This window comes from Aulostomus chinensis, chromosome 19, assembly GCF_037954235.1.
Source record: "Aulostomus chinensis isolate RoL2024-O1b breed Wild chromosome 19, RoL_Achi_v1.0, whole genome shotgun sequence".
NCBI lineage: Eukaryota > Metazoa > Chordata > Actinopteri > Syngnathiformes > Aulostomidae > Aulostomus > Aulostomus chinensis.
The window spans coordinates 17,741,799-17,761,944 of record NC_141338.1 but is presented as its reverse complement, the minus strand read 5'-3'; the positions used below and the strand labels follow the sequence as shown (position 1 = coordinate 17,761,944).

At 44.6% G+C, this 20,146-nt stretch overlaps 1 pseudogene; it reads right to left on the bottom strand.

Annotated features, from left to right (window-relative positions):
• Window positions 1-18,240: 18,240 nt before the first annotated feature.
• On the bottom strand, window positions 18,241-19,612 carry LOC147244252 (uncharacterized; annotated as a pseudogene).
• Between the last annotated feature and the right edge of the window lie 534 nt (window positions 19,613-20,146).

Sequence of the window (20,146 nt, the reverse complement as noted above, 5' to 3'; positions counted from 1 at the left end):
AAAAAAATGTGTTCTCTGTCAGAGCATCAGATCTGGTCATTATCCACCGACCTTGTCTTTAAAGGCCTTCTCATAAAACTAATGTAGGCTACTGTAAAAAATAATTGCACATTGTAGGGCATGTGTGGATAAAATTTAAATTAGGAGCTGTTACTTCCTTGCTGGTTCTTTACTATGTTTACCACACCACGTGTTCATCTCTGCAGCCTAGCAACCAAATCTGTAGCCTTGCTTTTGCATCATGACTCGGACACTTTAGAGGCAGACTAAACTGAGCGATCAGGGAAATGTTAGCACTGAATTTATGCAGTGTTTTATGATGCATGCATGAATATAGTCCTTTACAACCAGTGGCTTTCTTTATATGCAACATGCTGTATTTTGCTTAATCTGCTGCTGCAAACTGATAAATACATTTTTAAAAAGCACATGTCACTCTTTAGCTGTCCAGAAATAACAATAAATCAATTGTTTTCTTCATGGCTAAACGAGACTGCAGTGTCTGGTGGTACAGGAGAGCCGTACCAACGAATATTGATGACTGAGAAAGTGCTTCCTGCCACATCCTTGCTTGTGCTCCTCTTTGTCTCAGCTCTTTCAAACACACACACAGACCCTCCCCGCCCTCCCTCTCTCCTTGTCTCTGTCACACAACACTTGGAAGATTCTATTAAGATTAACCTGTATGAAATTGTACAAATTGAAAAATTGAAACTTCATCTTCAGCTTCGAATAAAGTACACTATGTTGGAGGTTCTCTTTTTATCAGTTTGTTGAAAAGAAAGTCCTTGATTCTTTATCCGCAACATGCACGTGTCCACGCACGCTCTCAAACACACACACACACACACACACACACACACACACACACACACACACACACACACACACACATTCATCTTGAAAATCTCAGAATAGCTGCACAATCAACTGTGAACACGCCGTTTTTAATGTCTGCAAAATGCATTTCATGCAAACTGACATGCAAATGCTAAGACACTCATCTATTTATTCACTGTCTGACCATTTTTTTCCTTCGTCATTAGCAGTTAACATCTGAAGAGGAGACGATGAGGTCCTGTTGTCTTCGACCGAGTTTGTACGCAGGAAGGAGTTCAGGTCTGTGGAAGACTCTGTAGTTATGAGTTCACTAACTCCATCCATCCATCCATTTTCTACCTCTTATCCTATTAAGGGTCGTGGGGGGGTGGAGCCTATCCCAGCAGCCTTCAGGTGAGAGGCGGGGTTCACCCTGGACAGGTCACCAGTCCATCTCAGGACCAACACACAGAGACAGACAACCATTCACACTCACAGTCACACCTACAGTCAATTTAGAGTATCAATCAGCCTCGTCCCCTCTTGATGTCTTTGGACTGTGGGAGGAAGCTGGAGTACCAGAGAGAACCCACACAGGAACAGGGAGAACATGGAGACTCACACAGAAAGATCCTGTGATGGAGCCGGGACTGGAACCTGGAACCTTCTTGCTGTGAGGCCACAGTGCTGACCACTGCACCACCGTGTCGCCAAGTTTACCAACTATTAAATATAAAATATCATAAGTAGTGGAACAACAGTTTTGTTTGGGTTGGTCTGGTTATTTCAGGCCTGGACTTGCCAGGGTTGTTTCCTAAGATTGATTTCCAGCATAATTCTGATTTTTTTTTTGCCGAAAAAGAATATTGACAGAAAATTGTTTAATCAGTGTTTAGGTGAAAATGTACCCAAATGTAAGTAAAAACATGGCCAATGGAGAACAATTGCCAATGGAAACTGGGGGCAGCAAGAGATGTGACTGGCAACAATGGACACCATCCTGTCTCTGCCCCTGAATATTATATAGTAACATAAAAGCTTTGACAATCATACAGTTTTCAATATTCTGTTTTCAAGGAGGCAAGGACAAAGTTGTGATAGTTAATTCCTTCATTTATGTTGACCCTGTGGGATAATGATTCCCCCAGCCAGCAGAAGGAGAGAAACAGCTCCTCTTCTCCGTTCGGTGTGCTTGCTTCCTCTCGGAGCGTTACGCAGCGTTCTCACGGGGCGTGGTGCTGTTATGTGATTTAAGATGACATGCAGTGTGGGTGCGATTGATGGCTCTCAGGGTATTCAAGCTCATTCAGTCCATTTCCACGTGTGTGACAAGTTTAAGTTTTCATATCCTTCGGTCTGAAATTACCAGTTACATGTTAGTTAGGGGGCTGCACGGTGGTGCAGTGGTCAGCACTGTGGCCTCACAGCAAGAAGGTTCCGGGTTTGAGTCCCGGCTCGGGTACGGGATCTTTCTGTGTGGAGTCTCCATGTTCTCCCTGTTCCTGTGTGGGTTCTCTCTGGTACTCCAGCTTCCTCCCACAGTCCAAAGACATCAAGAGGGGACGAGGCTGATTGATACTCTAAATTGACTGTAGGTGTGACTGTGAGTGTGAATGGTTGTCTGTCTCTATGTGTTGGCCCTGTGATGGACTGGCGACCTGTCCAGGGTGAACCCTGCCTCTCGCCCGTAGATGCTGGGATAGGCTCCACCCCCCCCCGCGACCCTTAATGTGTAGGAATAAGCGGACGATGACGATGGATGGATGTTAGTCAGGCCTGATATTAGCACAAGGGTGATAATTCTGTCTTGCATCTGCTCCAACCTAGAGCTGTGAGAGGTAGTGTGTCATTACTTGGCTCTTCTTTATGACTCCCGGGGCTCTAGGAAATAATGACTCCAGGTTCTATGAGTACAGGTGTAGGCCCCTAAGCCTGCCTGTTCCACCTGCAACACATGAAGTAACTGCTGCTCTGGGAGCAGCTCAGGCCAAACAGTGATGCGTGCCGCTGACTCTGAGCCCATTCTGGGTCAGGCAATCTCAAAATAGAGTGGATCAGCGCCACACGTGCATAATTCCGTTTAATGGAGATCGCTGATATGTAATCCAATCAGTCGAGGGTTGGGAGGAGTTATATCGCTGATGGATAGCAAGCATGGCTGACAGAGAAGTTGAGTTAGTGGCGAAGAAAAAAAATCCAGGACGCAAATAAAAAAGACACGATGCATGAGAAGGTGGAGGCGGGTTGCAGAAGGCTAGAGGAAGAAGGAATTGTAGGCAGTCTACATGAGAGCGGATTGAAGGAATCAGTTCAGTCATTTAAATACATGCTGGTGGTCAGGTGAAGTGGGCCGGCCTGGGCCAGATGATTGACAGGTAAAATTGCGGGTTTGTGAGCCCAGCTGCAGCCTACAGTTATTTTCCATTTCTGCTCAAAGGCAACATTGTGTGTATTATTGTCATCTATGACATGACAGTGTCATTCATGGTTATCTGGTTATCTTTTATATATATATATATATATATATATATATATATATATATATATATATATATATATATATATATATATATATATATATATATAGGGGTTCACCCTGGACAGGTCACCAGTGCATCACAGGACTGCTGTCCTCAGTATTTCACACTGTTTAGGTTGGAGGTGAGGACGGTGTCCCAGCACCGCCCCTCCCCTCGTGTCACCTTCTCGCCACCTCGGCTCCCATCCCAGGTGGGCGGGACCACCACGAAAAGAGAGGAAATGAGGATGAGCAAAATGGGGATCGAGAAAACGAAAGTTGACCTCTGAACAAAGCAGCTTAAAATGAGCCTATTTTGAAAAAGTTCTAACAATTCTAACAAGTTCTACCTTTTCTAGATCTGAACACACACACACACACACACAAAATATTATACTTCATTAGCTTAGAGAGCACATTAGAGTGAGAAATGAATGAATGTGTCTCAGTGCCACGCTTTATCACAATACTTCCATCAGACCAGTGACTTTCTGTCCAGCAACACTTTTGCTTTTAGGAGGCAGAAGATGTATGGCGCTCCACTCACACGTAACTGATGGTGAAACTATTGATCTCATATAAAAGCTGCTCTGTAATCAGAGAGCTCACACTCGCTCCCAGGATTGTGTCCACCTCAAAGTTTCACGTCTTTTCACAGTTTTTACTTATTATTCTAAAATCTATCTGGTGGAAGATGAAGCACTTCGAGCTGCAGTGTCTTTCATGAAAGGCGCTGTGCAAACTGAATAAGAAGAAATATTAGAATGCCACAGGAAGTAAAGAAATACTGAGTCAGATTTACAGTCGGGACGCTCTGTCTTGAAGTCTTCATCAAGGTCACATTATTACATTGTTAAATAAAGCTTACGCAATAATCTCTGAAGGTTTTGAGTTTAACTATAAACCCTGAATAAATAAACCAGGTGACTTGCTGCTTCACATGTTTCATATATTTAAATCGTGCTGCTTCCTATGTGAAGTAACATACTCACACTGCGCTTGTACATTGAGTAATTGACTCCTTCAAGAAAGTTCTGTTTCCAGCTGAAGGGAAAAGTCTCTCGTCCACTGGAGTGAGCAGTGACATGGAATCTTTTCCAAATGCAGTAAAACAGCAGCATTTAAATCCAGAGACTGCTTTCTGTTCCACTGGTTATTTGTCAGCTAGCTTTATACTGAAGTAAATCAGTTCCTTACTTGAAAAGAATTGGTTATTTTATCCTTTCATTTATCATGTCAGACCAACACAATTGAGGTCATGATCTGAATTGGGAGACAAATCATTGTGGTCTTTGTCTCGACCCAGTCGCACTTGTTGTGGTCTTGAAAACGTGCACCAGTAACGTTGTGTCTGAAGTGGCTAAAACTTGTAGTGCCATTCTGGTATTTGGCGGCATGGCTCAGAAGTAGCGTGGCCGTCTCGCAACCGAAGGGTTGCTGGTTCGATCCTCACTTCCCCTGGTGACCATGTCCGGTCAAAGTGTCCTTGAGCAAGATACTGAACCCCTAATTGCTCTTGATTGCCCTGTGATGGACTGGTGAGCCGTCCAAGGCGAATCCCGCCTCTCCCCCAATGTCAGCTGGGATAGGCTCCACCCCCCCACCCCTTCACCCCCCCCCGCAACCCTTAACAGATAAGCGGTATAGAAAATGGACTGATTCTGGTATTGTGCTTGTAAACTGCTCCATTTGTGCTTATAGACCGAAATCAAGTTTGATGTCAGAATTTTAAGCAGCGCTGGCAGCAGTGTTCATTTGTGTCCGTATTCAAGGTGGCTCTTCAGGCTCAAAGAGTGGCTGCCGTACTTATTTTTATTCTTTATGTTCTGCAAACAAGGCGACCAGCTTCAAATGTTCTCTCCACACACTGGACCAGCAAGTGCTTATTATGTCTGTAACAGCATGACAGGAGGGTTTTGTATTCTTAGGGTTTGTTGTAGCTTTTAGTGAGTCAAAATAGAAATCCAGACCCATTGATAACTCCTACTTTGTCACATTAAAAAATTGGCCACATCACGGCAATGACAACCAATTTATTCCATAAGGTTGTGATGGCATGAAAAGTGAAAAACATATGATAATAAACAGGGGGCCATATGGACGGACCGTAGCCGGCGGCTTCACTCCACACAGAGGACGCGTTTCTCTCAGACCTGTGTCGTTTCTGTCGTGTCGCTTTGGTGAGTGCAATTCTAGAATCTTAAATATGTTTAGAAACAGAGACAGTCTCTTAGATTTTGCCCATGTGTCCTTTACTTTGTAAATTCAAGCTGTTCTCCTTCACCATTTTTACTTACACCCACACAAAGTAATGCACCATCATGTACATAATCGATGGAACTGAGCTGAGAACAAGCTGTTGGGACACTTGCAGGTGTGTTCGGGGTGAGAAAGAGCAGCTGCTCCTTCTGTCGAGACACTCAGCCTTTGCTTATTTCAACCCAAACCACGATAGTTAATCCTAACACGGTGGTGTGTGCGTAATCCTTATCCATGGCATTGTAAGCCTATCTGAAAATACTGCACTTGGACTGAGAAGAAAGGGAATTTGGGTATTTGGTAGCCAGTGGTGTGTTTGTCATCTTCCAGCCTCCTACAGTACCTGGGATCACCGGGTTTATTTAAATGCTCTCTGCTCTTCATGTGACTAAACCACCACAGAGAGCACATCAACATTGGCTATCCAGGAATACACACTACGAACTCAACCACAACCTCAAAATGATGTGTGCAACAGTGTCTCCACTCTCTGACCAGACGTTTTCATATCGCTGGTGAAGAAAGCCCTGTATATGTGTTAAATACTGTATATAGTTGCCATTGAGCTTCGAGCTTGAACATATTGACATGTTAACATAAAAACTAAACGATTTCCTTTGTTTTCCAATCATTGTACATGCTCTGTTGTTTGTGGAAACTAAAACTAGACCCCAGTATTCAATTATGAGTCAATATCCAACTCCCCAGCAGCTAAACAGAGAGTCAGCCGACAGGACGCGTTCATTCAGCTCATTAATACCAACTCGCATGACTTCATAGTTGACATACTGACCACCGGGAAACATCTGGCACGCACGCTGTTCTTTCACTCTGTCTCAGTGAACACTGGACATTACTTCCACTAGAAATGAAAGCGGTTGTATTCTCACCCAGGCAGGTGGACACATGCGTGTGCAAATGTTAACTCGACCAGTTTGCAGAGAGCGCACGCCGTTCATGTCAGGGTGAATGGACTGAACTGCCTTTGCCTTCATGCCACGGGTGATTGACATTTACAGGCAATAAAGGTGAGTGATCAATCCATACACGCTAATAAGGGTCATGGTATAGCACTGGAGATGAAGATCGCTGTCTGTATCTCCTCAACCAACTAAATTACCTGTCAGAATGGGCAGGGCTTACACAGATGTGGGTGGTGCTTCGGCTGGAAGTGGACGTGGTGATTTAAAACTGACGTATAGAGTGTTGGTTCAGGCAGGCCAAAGTCACCCTTTATCTCCTTCCATGCATTCAATGAGCTCAGCTGATTCTATTCAGTCTGCCCACATTTCCTGCTCCCCCTTCATGCCGTACTGCAGTCCACCTCCACCCAAGAGAGCCATCACACCAGATTAAACCTTCTGTAACTACAATGAAGTTTTGACCAGCTGTAATTCTGACTGAAGGACAATCGTGTTGTAAAAGTTTTAAAAACTAGAAGAACAAACCACACAAGCATCATTGCGGCGAGGTAGAATGGTCTTTCCTATTCTTGACCTTTAAAGTCCACACGTGCGTCACAAGCCCTGAGGTCAACAAGTGGCCTGAAATGCCATGTCACTGTATGTTTTTCCACTCAGGTGTACTCAGGTGTACACTAAAGGGTCCAGGCCAGTTTTGGGTCTGATTCTTCCTTGCCGACAATCACTGGGGAGTTTCTAATGTGATGCTGGTTGCAAATGATTGTCCCCCCCACCCCTCATCCCCACCCCGAGTGTGATGGGTTCAACATTACAGCTGTTATCTAAATGTCACCGAGCGGATCGGATTCATCCGGGAGGAGCAGCGATGGAATCTTGAGCAGAAATCTGTGAAATCAAAAGAAAGCGAACTGGAACAGGAAACGTTTCAGCCAATGGTGACTCGTCACTGACAGGCTACCGTGCCAGCAGCTTCAGCCAGTCGATCTCAGTCAGCTCCACCCCCTCACCAGTATATGACAACTGGGATCCAAGAAAACCAAGGTGGTGCTGGCCAGTTATCTTTAACATTAAATCACCAACACCAGCCAGCGTGTATCAAAAGGAAGATCAGAACTTCAAGTTTTATCTAAACCATTTTTTTTTTCTGCACTTGATTACTTTGATCAAATATCACATTTTCAGACAAAAAGCTGAGAAGTATATTCTGTGTTATTAACAGCTTCATAAATGCCAAAAATGATGAAAAATTGAATCATTGGTGAGGGAAAATATAGAAACAGTACATCCATAAATATAAATCATGTTGAACCAAAGAGCAACACCAATTCCAGTCTCACGTTCTTCAGTTCTGTCCCCCTAACAAACTTCATCAAATCCATCCGTTTTTTTGAGCCCTCCTACTAAAAGACCCACCCATCTGGTGATCACATGACATCCGATGTACAGGAAATCATATATTTCACAAAAAGAAGTGTATATACAGCCTAGATGTGCCAGTCTTAAAAGGTCTGCATTGCCAGAACTTTTCACTTTCATTTTCTTGATGTCACTCAGATTGGTAGTTTGTCTGCGTCAGGCCTGGATCAATAAAAAGTTACGTTTGCTTTCACCTCACATGCTTGTGTACATTAATAAAGAATATCGACTGGGGTCTTTTGCCCACCAGCTGCAATTCTCAAATTGCAGAGCAAACTTGTGTCTGGTGTATTTTTGAAGCAGGTGAAGTGTTTTCATGCTGTTTGTGTCTACCTGCAATGGATGATTTGGGTGTTTTACTGAGCAGTTCTTTGCTTTGATGGCGGCTGTAGTCTGCACCGCAGGATGCAGACATTTGATTGCGTGTGGAAGAATTGAGGTTGATCTTCGTCTGTTCGTAGGAGAAGCATTGGTGTGTGGCTGTGAACATGTGCTGAATACTCGTGGAGAGAGAGAGAATGATTGTGTCCTTCACTGCCAGACATATTTCAGCAAATATACATATTGGATTGTGCCGTGGTGAATCCAGGGTCATTCCTTCAGCTCAGTCTGCACAACTGCGCCTCAATACAGCAACAGGAAGAGGTGAGTCGACAAAATGTTCTGTGTGCTTCACCTTGGGTTTTTGTCCCAGCATGCACTGCTGTCCTCTCCCATCTTCAAACTGAATGTGGCAAGGATAGATGCTGCTCCAATATTGTTATTGATCACCTCAGACGGGGGCTGCAGATGATAACATGAATTGCAGTTGCATTGTGCCGTGTTGGCAGATCTTGAGAGGTGCATGTAGGCGGGCTGACAGGCTGCCTCTTCCTGGAGATGCCACGTTAACCAAAACTAGGATGTATAAAAGGCAGGTGCAGAGATGTCCTCACTGGAGAGGACAGTGAAACCTCCCACTGCAATATTTTTACACCTAGGTTCCTCATTTTGACCCAAACAGAACAGGCAGAAATCACTATTTAACGATTAACCAGCTCTCCATTTACCAGGTTTGACTCTGGCAAGCATGCACTTGAAGCTTGAGTTATACTTCTGTGCCAAATCAATGTGTCACAATGATGTGCACCACTATGTCCTCTAAACCTGTGTTTCACTAAATGTGATGCTGCACGTGCGGTACTGAAGTGGTAGCAGAGGAATCCCAGAATTTTTTTTTTGGGGGGGGGGGGGGGGGAGAGTGAAACAAGTCAAAAACATTTGTAAACAAAGAATACTTGCAAAACAGAAAATGCTCCAGAATTAAAATACGTTAACTTCACAATATGTTGTGTCTTTCTTGTTGTAATTCTGTATGAGACTGCGACATGGTGACATCCAGCCTGAGTGCCAGTGTGAGACGCTCCTGCTTCTGCTAGAGTTAGCAACAAACAACGCAAGGCTACGAGGAACAATGACTCCCGTTATCTCCCCATGTGGATTCACTCAGACAGAAGAGGAGCCGACGCCTCAGTGTGTGAGGATGAATTCAGCAGTGAATCAGTCGAACCTTAGACGGAACCTTTCAACCAATCACAAACAGGACATGCTATCTATCTATCTATCTATCTATCTATCTATCTATCAGTCTATCTATCTATCTATCTATCAGTCTATCTATCTGTCTATCTATCTATCTGTCTATCTATCTATCTATCTATCTATCTATCTATCTATCTATCTATCTATCTATCTATCTATCATCTATCATCTATCTATCTATCTGTCTATCTATCTATCTGTCTATCTATCTATCTACCTATCTATCTATCTATCTATCTATCTATCCATCTATCTATCTATCTATCTATCTATCTATCTATCTATCTATCTATCTATCTATCCATCTATCATCTATCATCTATCTATCTATCTGTCTATCTGTCTATCTATCATCTATCTATCTATCTATCATCTATCTATCTATCTATCTATCTATCATCTATCTATCTGTCTATCTATCTGTCTATCCATCTATCATCTATCTATCTATCCATCTATCTGTCTATCTATCTATCTATCCATCTATCATCTATCCATCTATCTATCTATCTATCTATCTATCTATCTATCTATCTATCTATCTATCTATCTATCTATCATCTATCTATCTATCTATCTCCATCCATCCATCCTTGCAATGTGCAGTGTTAAATAACCCTGGAAGAGATAGTCATGAAGTCCTGGCTCCAGCCACACTCCACATGAACACACAAGCTTCTTCTTTGCTGCTCACCTTTACAGCAGAACCATCGGCACTGCCTAAGTTGGACCCATTGCGTCTTGTGTGGAGACTTTACTGTGTACTGAGTGTGTACTGTTTACCGCGACTGCAGGTGATCCCACCAGAGGTTCCAGCTGTGTGCTGGGTCGCTGACTTCACATATTTCTCCATCACGCTGGATGAGAGCACTGATATCAAAGACTCAGCCCAGCTATTTACTTTCATATTTTTATAACATAATTCAGTGTTTCATCAGCGATAGAAGCATCAGTGTGTACGTCAGCAGCTGGCAACTAGCGGATGTCTTCGTTTTCAGAGTTCACCAGACTGACACTACAGGTGAGAACAGGTTCAGATTCATGAACACATTCCAACAGGTGTGTTTCATGTTTCCTGCTGACTGGCTGATGCTTACTTGTCCATATACAAACAGAAACTTGCTTCCTTCACCTCATGCTTACAGTCCGCTAAGAAAGCCTTCTATCAGAACAAGATCTGTGCCACTTCTGATTCCAGAAAACTGTTTATGGCGTTTAACTCCTTGCTTTCTCCTCCAGTTGCTCAGCCTTCCACTGCGCTGACTTCAGACATGTTTGCCTCCTTTTTTACTGAAAAGGTTGCTGCAATCAGCAACCAGTTCTCTGAGCCTGACCAGTTCAGTCAGCACCAACCTGGCACTGCTGCTTCACTCTTCTCCTTTGCTCCCCTGAGCAAAGATGAAGTCTCCAGGCTTCTCCTGAGCTCAAAACCTATAACTTGTCCTCTCGATCCAATACCCACAAGCATCCTGCAGACCATTTTGCCCACTATCAAACCTGCAGTCACACACATTGTCAATTCCTCCCTGGAAACTGGCATTTTTCCTGCTACTTTTAAGCAGGCCCGTGTCAGCCCACTGCTCAAAAAGCCGAATCTCAACCCCGCCAAGGTTGAAAACTCCAGGCCAGTATCACTTCTGCCATTCCTGTCATAAATACTGGAGCGCTCAGTATTTAACCAGGTCTCTGAACATCTGCGGAACAACAACCTACTTGACTCTTTTCAGTCTGGCTTCAGGTGTGACCACTCCACTGAGACTGCACTCCTGTCAGTCACTGAGTCACTGAGACGAGCTCGAGCTGCTGGTCAGTGCTCTGTCCTACTTCTGCTGGACCTTCTGCTGCCTTCGACACGGTGAACCATCACATTCTCCTCTCCGCACTCTCTGAGCTCGGCATATCTGGTTCTGCCTTGTTGTGGTTCAAGCCCTACCTCACAGGCAGCTCCTTCAGAGTGTCATGGCGAGGAAAGGTGTCTAGGTCACATGGCCTATCGACTGGGGTTCCTCAGGGGTCAGTGCTTGGTCCCCTTCTCTTCTCTCTGTACACCACCTCACTTGGTGCAGTGATCCGCTCCCATGGCTTCTCCTACCACTGTTATGCTGACGACACTCAGCTTCTCCTCTCTTTTCCACCTGGTGACAGAACGGTCTCAGATCGTATATCAGCGTGTCTGGCTGATATCTCCACATGGATGAAGGAACGCCACCTTCAACTGAATCTGTCTAAGACTGAACCTATGGTCTTTCCAGCTTGTCCATCTGTTCAGCCTCAGGTCAGTGTCCAACTTGACTCGAGCCTACTTGCGCCCACAAACTCAGCCAGAAACCTGGGTGTCATGATTGATGACCAGCTGACCTTTAAGGTTCATGTGGCCTCAGTTTCTCGGTCTTGCCGTTATGCCCTCTACAACATCAGGAAGATCAGACCCTTCCTGACCCAACAGACCACACAGCTTCTGGTTCAGGCTCTTGTCATCTCACGCATTGACCACTGCAACTTTCTTCTGGCAGGCCTCCCTGCATGCTCATTCAAGCCTCTGTAGATGATCCAGAATGGAGCAGCAGCACGTCTGGTCTTCAACCAGCCCAAAAGGGCACATGTCACCCCGCTGCTGGTTTCTCTTCACTGGCTTCCAGTGGCAGCCAGGATCAAATTCAAGGCACTTCTCTTGGCTCACAAAACAATCACAAGAACGGCTCCAGCCTACCTGGAATCCCTGATCCAGGTCTACTCTCCTTCTCGCCCACTACGCTCTGCATGCGAAAGACGCCTGGTGCTTCCAGCCCAGCGCTGCTCCAAATCTCTAGCCAGACTCTTCTCTTCTGTCGTTCCCAAATGGTGGAACGAACTACCGAACTCTGTGCGTTCTGCTGAGTCCCTTTCTGCTTTTAAGAGACAATTGAAGACTCAATTGTTCAGAGAGCACCGAGGCACTGAACCTGACTCTTCTCCTCTTTGTCCTGTGGGGTAGAATAAGTCAGAGGGTCCAAGACCCAGCACTTAGTGATTATGTAGCACTAACTGTGTTGTGTGATGTTGTATGTCTGTTATATAAAAATAAAAAAAATAAAAAAAAGAGTGGGGGGGCAACACTTCTTCTGCCACTAGATGGCAGTACCTGTGACCAAATCACAACTGAGGCACTTTTGCGCTTCCTATGGACTTTTCCTTAATTAGGTCTAAATTCTTGCTTGTGTTGTACATCGCTTTGGACAAAAGCGTCTGCTAAATGAAATTGTAGAATTGTAGAATTGATGCGGCCCCTCACTGACTCGATCCAGGTCAGTGTGGCCCTCTGAGAAGACACGTTGCCCCCCTCCTGCTGCAGCTGAATAGAGTTGCTACACTTATGTTTTTTAACTTTGGTAATGACAGCCTGACTGACGTGCACATCTTCAGACATGTAACCACACGTTGAAGCGAAGCACAAGAGCTGGTCGGCCTTGTCACACTTTGTCCTTCACGTTTCCATTCACTCATCTCCACCTCTGTTTGTTTCAGCTTATTCGAATGTGATTTACTCCATCATCCAACACAAAGAAACTCAACAGAGAGGCCCTGAATGAACGCTCACCTTTATGAAGCAGCCATTGGTGGAGCAGCACGACCTGAACTCACTTCCCAAAATCAGCCTTTTCCTCTTCCTCGCAACCGTCCTGGCAGGATGAAAGTGCTGCAGTCGACACTTCAATCATGGCTGGAATGTCACGGATATTTGAGGAAGGTTGACGCGAGTGGATGCGACATGGGGTATCTGAGCCTCTCCCCATACATCAGGGATGAAAAGCAATCGCCTACCCAGTGCTGTAGCTGATGGGGGAGTGGGGAGGTGGGGGGCAGTCCCAACCTCCCTGCATGTTCCTGTCAAACAACCAGAGCCCCAACTGCTGCACCCCCCCACCCCCCACCCCAAGTGCTGCTGCAGGGTCAGACACTGAATTGCCCTCCAGAATGATGTGCAGTGACAGGTGAGGGCAGCGGTGCTTCCGAGAAAACTTTTCACAAGCGTGTGTGTGTGTGTGGGGGGGGGGGGGGGGGGGGGTGGTGGAAGCCGAAACTTAGAGCCAAAGCTGAATCTCAGGAGTTCTGACATTATCTTGTAGTTAAAAGTAGGGTGATTGATTTTTAATTTTGCAATTACCGCTTCTATCGAATATGAATAGACTTATTACAGTTACATGTCCACATATCTACTTTATTGTTGAGTAACTAAGTGTTTGGAGAATCATTGCTCCTCAACTTGGCTCGCTGTCAAATACACAGCTGTAATATGAATGAGCCAACCAGCCTAATCACCCCTAATTCATATAAATGGCCTGGACAATAAATGAAGAACACTTTACAGTTTAATTTGGTGGAGTTAAACAGCAAAACAAATGACAGCCACCAAAATGAGCATAAAATAAATCAACAACGCTCCAACAGGTTCAGTAAATCCTGTTATTAAAACTGTGTGATCGAAAGAGGTTAGCAGATATCATCGATATATTTACAAGTGAACGCACCGATAAAAGAGTAGTTAGAAGTCTTCTTGTGTCTTCTTGAGACCTGCAGCCTGTGAGTCACTCACAGACTCGTTCACCTCTTGTTGGCAGCTTGTTACGAACCACTTAGCGAGCTGGAAAGTAGCTATGGTTTGTCTCAAAAAGTGGCAAAATTTGTTTCGAGGTTCTATAAAGGTTGCAAAAGTGGTCTAGCAACAAACTTAGTAAGCCAGGCAGTGCTGCAGCTACACAATACTCCTAAGATGCAGTTGTTTTCACTGTGGTGGGGCAATAGATTGGACAGCAAGGCATAAGGAAACGATTACACACTGCATGAAACTGTGGCAGGGAGGTTGTATGTGTGTGTGTGTTTGCGTGGGAAGCGAGTGGCAATGAGGAGACAGCTGCTAAATGCCTTGCAGAGGTAAAAACAGACTGGCTGATAGCAAAGTGCTCTTCATCATCACCAGTGCTTTTCTTTGCATCAGGCTGGGGGGGGGGGGGGGGGGGGGGGGGCTTCCTCTCACAGTGGAGACACACTGCAGGAATAAAACACTTTTTACTGAAACATGGCAAATAAAGGAATTCATATGTGTACATACATGTCACAGCCTTACCACTTTTAATCTCTGCCAGGCTTCTTTGGTAGGTTTCTTTTGTAGCAACTTCTTCCTTTTCAGTAGTTTTTGTTCTGTTCATGATTCCAGAATTGAAACCACATAATTAAAATCATTTCTTTCCCACTTGTCCAAACTGTATCTCCCATTCAGGGAAAAAAGCGCTTCTTTATATGGAAATGTTTAATTAAGGAAGTGTCTACAAGGCAAAAGATGAAGGTGGGAATCAGGCATGTGTGTGCTTTCAATTTCACGATGATTGAAATATATAAGAGGACAACGCATATGCGTGGTTTTAGAAATCTGACGGAAAGATTGCATATTTCTGCCTTTGTACTTTAAGCACGTACAGGTTATGCAGCTTGCAGGGTTCTCATGTGTTTTCCAATCCCTCACGAATCTTAGAGATTCCCAATTCCCAATAATGCTGTTAGTTTGCCCCCATCATCCAGCCTCTTGTCTTGTTTACAATGAATGAAATGAGGCCATTGTAATGCCGCTCAAGTGTGTGATGTTAGAGGGCACGCTGGCTTTCTGGAATCAGAGGTATGGCATGCAACATAAAGAGCTTCAGCGTTTAAGTGTGTCTAAATCGACATCCATTCAGTTCTGTGAGGACCTGCCGGTGAACAACCTACCCCCCCCCCCCCCCCCCCCCCCGTTCGGCGGTTGTGTTGCAGGGCATAATAACAGCACAAGATCCTCTCTGGAGCAGGCTGTGCAAAAGTTGCTATTGACTTCTACTGTGTGTAGCAGGTTGCACGCTCGGTTCTCCTGATGCTCATCAAAGAAAAAGAGAAATCAGAGGAAGCATAGTCATTGGACATAAAGGCAGCACACACCCCATCAAACATTTAAATGCTTTCTTCTTCGAGGATAGGAAAAGCTTCGAATTTCAATGAGATAACATTTCATTCTTTTGCTTTTTTCCAAGGAACAATAGATATTTGGAAATTCGACGCAGGGAAACATGATTCAAATGAAATCTATTTTATTTTGCGTGATCTTTAAAATATCCAACATTAAGACAATTGGGAATGATGTGATAAGTATTTAAAATGTCAGGAGAGAACTTTTAAGTGCTGGTGATCAATCATGTTGGGTATAAAGCGCTGACAAGTGGACACTTTAAATAAAATCTTCTACAAAGCATGTCAGGCTGAAACGTGAACTAAAGAATGAGGAATTTAGGAGTTATTTGCTTGTCTCTAGTGGCATTTCTTGTATATCTGAGGCAAATATAAAGTATTTGCTGACAAAGAGAGTCAGAGAATATATAAATGTTTGATGTACACGGGGGTGCACCAGCGATCGCGCACCAGGAGAGGGGCTGCAGCTCGTGGTGACGCCCCACCAGCCCCTTGAAGACTTCTTCTCTGTGGATGTTTGACAGTTTCAGTAAATCTTATCAAACATTTATGAAGAGCTACAAATATACAGATGACATCTTACCTGCTCTTTTCTTGTATCCTTGTAAAAGCTACATACGATAAAGTTCCGCACAGAAATGCTGCTTGCACCACGAGTTCGGATTCTGCTTGAAAACGACAAACTTCTGTCGCTCCTCTATTTTCCTCCCCCATGATAATTTTTAGACACTAATGGCTTACAACAGCAGGGGTGATGTGATAAAGAAAGATGGCTGCCAGTTGAGACTTTTTAACATATATTTATTCACAGTACAATATTTTGTTGCCCTAGATATGACAAAAAGTTTTCACCACTGGCTTCAACTTGCAGCCGAGTCAACAACAGAACCACGCACAGATCCTTATCATCTTAATCACATCAATACACTGGAAGATGTTGACAAATTTGATGCCGTCGTTAATCCTCAGAGAAGTGATGCAGGAACATGTGGAGAAGAGGCAGTTTTTCTTGTCGAGCCTCCTCCTGTGAGGGAGCTTTGTCAGTAACAGCATGAGCCAATGTTGCTCTCAAGAAATACATTTTTTTGTTTAGATGAACTTAAATTCGGATAAATTTTCCCTCGATGCACCAACTGTAGAAATATACTTTTTGCATACATGTAAGTATATTAATTCAGTACTTAGGGGTCTAAGTTGGCCCACTTAAATGTCATTGTCATTCCTCTGCACCACTGATAGATGTGTCCATGTTGTTGCTCACGGAATATCTCAGGAGAAACTTTAATGAATTTCTTTAAATTTCACTGGAACCGGGGGTCAAAGGTCGCATCACAGCAGCATACACTGGCTGAGGGCGAACCTGGTCATAGTGCCACCTCGTGTCAGCAGGAACTTGTATTATTTTCCACTTTTTTGATGTTCTTCTAGTGGATCCAAATCTCAAATTTTGTTAGAAACTTTGATGATGGGTCACTGTGCAGACTGCTGAACAGTGTTATGAAACGACCATTTCCACCATGGAGCAGGAAACTGTTGTAACTGGATAATATTCAAACTTCCCATGTTTACTAGGGGTCCTGAAGGCAACACAAGCTGAATTTTACTCTGAAGCAACAATCATCATTTGATTTGCATCAAAAATGCACTGTATTGTCTTCATGCGTGTTCTCCAGAGCGCCACCTGGTGGAAGCAGGATGGGCTGATTTAGTCTTCTCCTCCATGCAGAATCCAAATACTGTCAGGTTTCACATCAATGAAACCAATCAAACTTTATTTATAAAGTGCTTTTCATACATATATGTAACTCAAAGTGCTGTACATAGACTAAAATAAACCACCCCACTGTTCACCCACAGACACACACACACACACACACACACACACGCCCTGCTTCACTCATACACAAACATGCACACATACACACTATAATAGTGGACATTCAGCGGAGAATGAGAGGCTGAGTACAGATGAACCAGCCAAAAAAGTGAGAGAGCGCCATCAGAGGAGCCCTGCTCCCAATGCAGAGGGCTGGACATTTTGCTTTTGCTTACACTCCAGACACGTGTGACCTGTGTGTGTGTGTGTGTGTGTGTGTGTGTGTGTGTGTGTGTGTGTGTGTGTTTGTAGGATGGTTCTGTTCTGTGTCATCCTCTAGCTCCGGTCCTCTACCAGAGGCCTGGGAGCTTGAGGGTTCTATGCAGTATCTTAGCTGTTCCTAGGACTGCACTCAGGTTTAGGTTTCGAGTGTTGGTCCTGGAATCTGCTGCCGCCACTCTCCCAGTTTGGGGTCCCCACCTGAGTGCTCCGACTACCAAGGGGGCCACATCAGCCTTGACCTTCCACATCTGTTCAAGCTGTTCTTTTAACCCCTGGTACTTCTCAACCTTCTCCTTTTCCTTCTTCCTAATGTTGGCATCAGCTGGTATCACCACATCTATCACCACTGCCCTCTTCTGCTGTTTGTCCACCACTACTATGTCTGGTTGGTTCACCAGCAGCTGTTTGTCAGTCTGGAAGCTCCCACAGCACCTAAGCCCGGTTGTTCTCGACCACTTTCGGTGCTATGTCCCATTGGGATTTGTCTACTTCTAGTCCAAACTGGGTACATTTGTTTCTGTACACTATCTCCGACACTTGGTTGTGCCTCCCTATGTACGCTTTTACGGCTGGCATCTTACTCTTGTAATTTAGATGTTTCATCCTGGACAGTGGGGCTGATGCTCACAACTCCTCATCCTCCCTCTTTCCACTTAAGTGTACAGCCTCAGAACTGAAACCCGTGCATGGTCAGGGGCTTTCTGGTCTTGATGTCTGTTTCGTAATCGGTATCCATAACCACTCTTTGTGATGATCTGACTGAGGAGGTTTAGGCCTATGCAGAACAATGGCAATGACAGTGCATCTCCTTGGTATACGCCACCCTCATGATAACTTGGGCTATTGGCTTTGAGTTGGCCTCTAGGGTCGTCTTCCACATCCTCAATGAGTTTCTGATGAAGGTTCACAGTTTACTGTCAATGTTATACAGTTCAAGACATTCCAGTATCCACGTGTGGGACACTGAGTTGTAGACTTTCTTGTAATCAATCCAGGCAGTGCACAGGTTGGTCTGTCTGTTCTTATGGTCTTGGGCGACTGCTGTCAACTAGTAGCTGGTGCTTGGCTCCTCAGGTGTTAGTGCCAATTCCCTTCTGAGCCCCGTTCATGTTTTGACCCATGTGCTTACTCATCTTAGCCGCTATGTTACCTGACAGGAGCTTCCATGTTTGGAGAGGCAGGTTATTGGGCACTAGTTGGATGGGATGAGGCCTCTCTAGGGGTCTTCCTGATCAGGACTGCCCTTGGGTGCGTCCCATCCCTTAGAAGCTGGTTCTTCTGTGCTGTGGGGCGTTCATGGACTGCAGTTAGCTTCTTCAGCCAGTATGTGTGGGTCATATCGGGGCCAGGTGGTGTCCAGCTCTTCATTTTGACACTCTGTCTTGGGTGTCTGCCATTGAGATGGTTACTGGTTCTTGCTCTCGGAGGTCTCTGTGGTCAGTTCTCAGGTACACCAGCCATTGTGCATCAGGGTTGTGTGATGCTTCTCTGTCCCATATGCCCTTCCAGTATTTTTCCATCTCAGCTCTCAGTGGGCCTGGTTGGTTGTTATTCCCCTGCCACTGACAGTACACTTTGGCTGGGTCAGTGGAGAACATCTTGTTCATTTTCCTGGCCTCTACCCCTTTGGTGTATCTCTTCAGATGGATGGCAGCAGCTGTTAGCCTTTGGCAGTTTCAAGTGCCTCTGGTATGGATAGCTCTGTGTATTTCCGGGGCACACCTTTATTCACAATGTTTCCTCACTGCAGCTCCGCTAGCTGGCTGACTTCTCTCCATGTTGCCTTTATTTTGGCCTCTATCCCTCTCTTCCATGGAGGGTATTGTTTCTCATGCTCCATGTCCATGTCTAGCTTGTCTCCAGGATTGCTGTTGCTGTACTGTGCATCAGCTTGTTGGTCTCTGTCAGGGTTGCTGTAGGTATTGCATCTATCTATTCTATTGTATCTGTGTGTGTCTGTGTATTTATGGGATTGCAGGGAGGTGAATGCTTATTCCAGCTGACAGTCGCTTTCATGGCAGACATATAGAACCAGACAACCATTCACCAACTTGCTTTGTACTGTTAATGCAGTGATAATGTGTCAAAGACTCCTTTCTGTTTCTCTTGCTCCTCTCAGTTGCACATTGCAGGGCTTGCTGGTGGAATGATCAGATAGCAATCAGCTTTAATCATCCCTGGAGCTGCCAGGTGGTTTATAGCACCCAATCTGACAGAGAATGGTGGTGGTCACTGGATGATCATTTACAAGTCACTTGCCCCTTTTTCTTCCACTGAAATGTCAGTTTCTGAGTGAATAAATACAAAGGCTTTGCATTCACTGTAACAGCATTTTTTTCACATTAGCTATTATATTTCAATATTTCTAATGTTTGTCTTTCATCATGGAGTCCGTGGGATTTTTTTTCTGAGCTGTTCCTGAACATGTGACGATGTCAAATACAAACGCTTCGGGCTGGCAAAACATCAGGATGAAGCTTTTCAGTCTCTGAAAATAGTTGCCAATACGTATCTGGATGAGGGAGCAAACATTAAGCATCAGAGTTTTTGAGTAACATT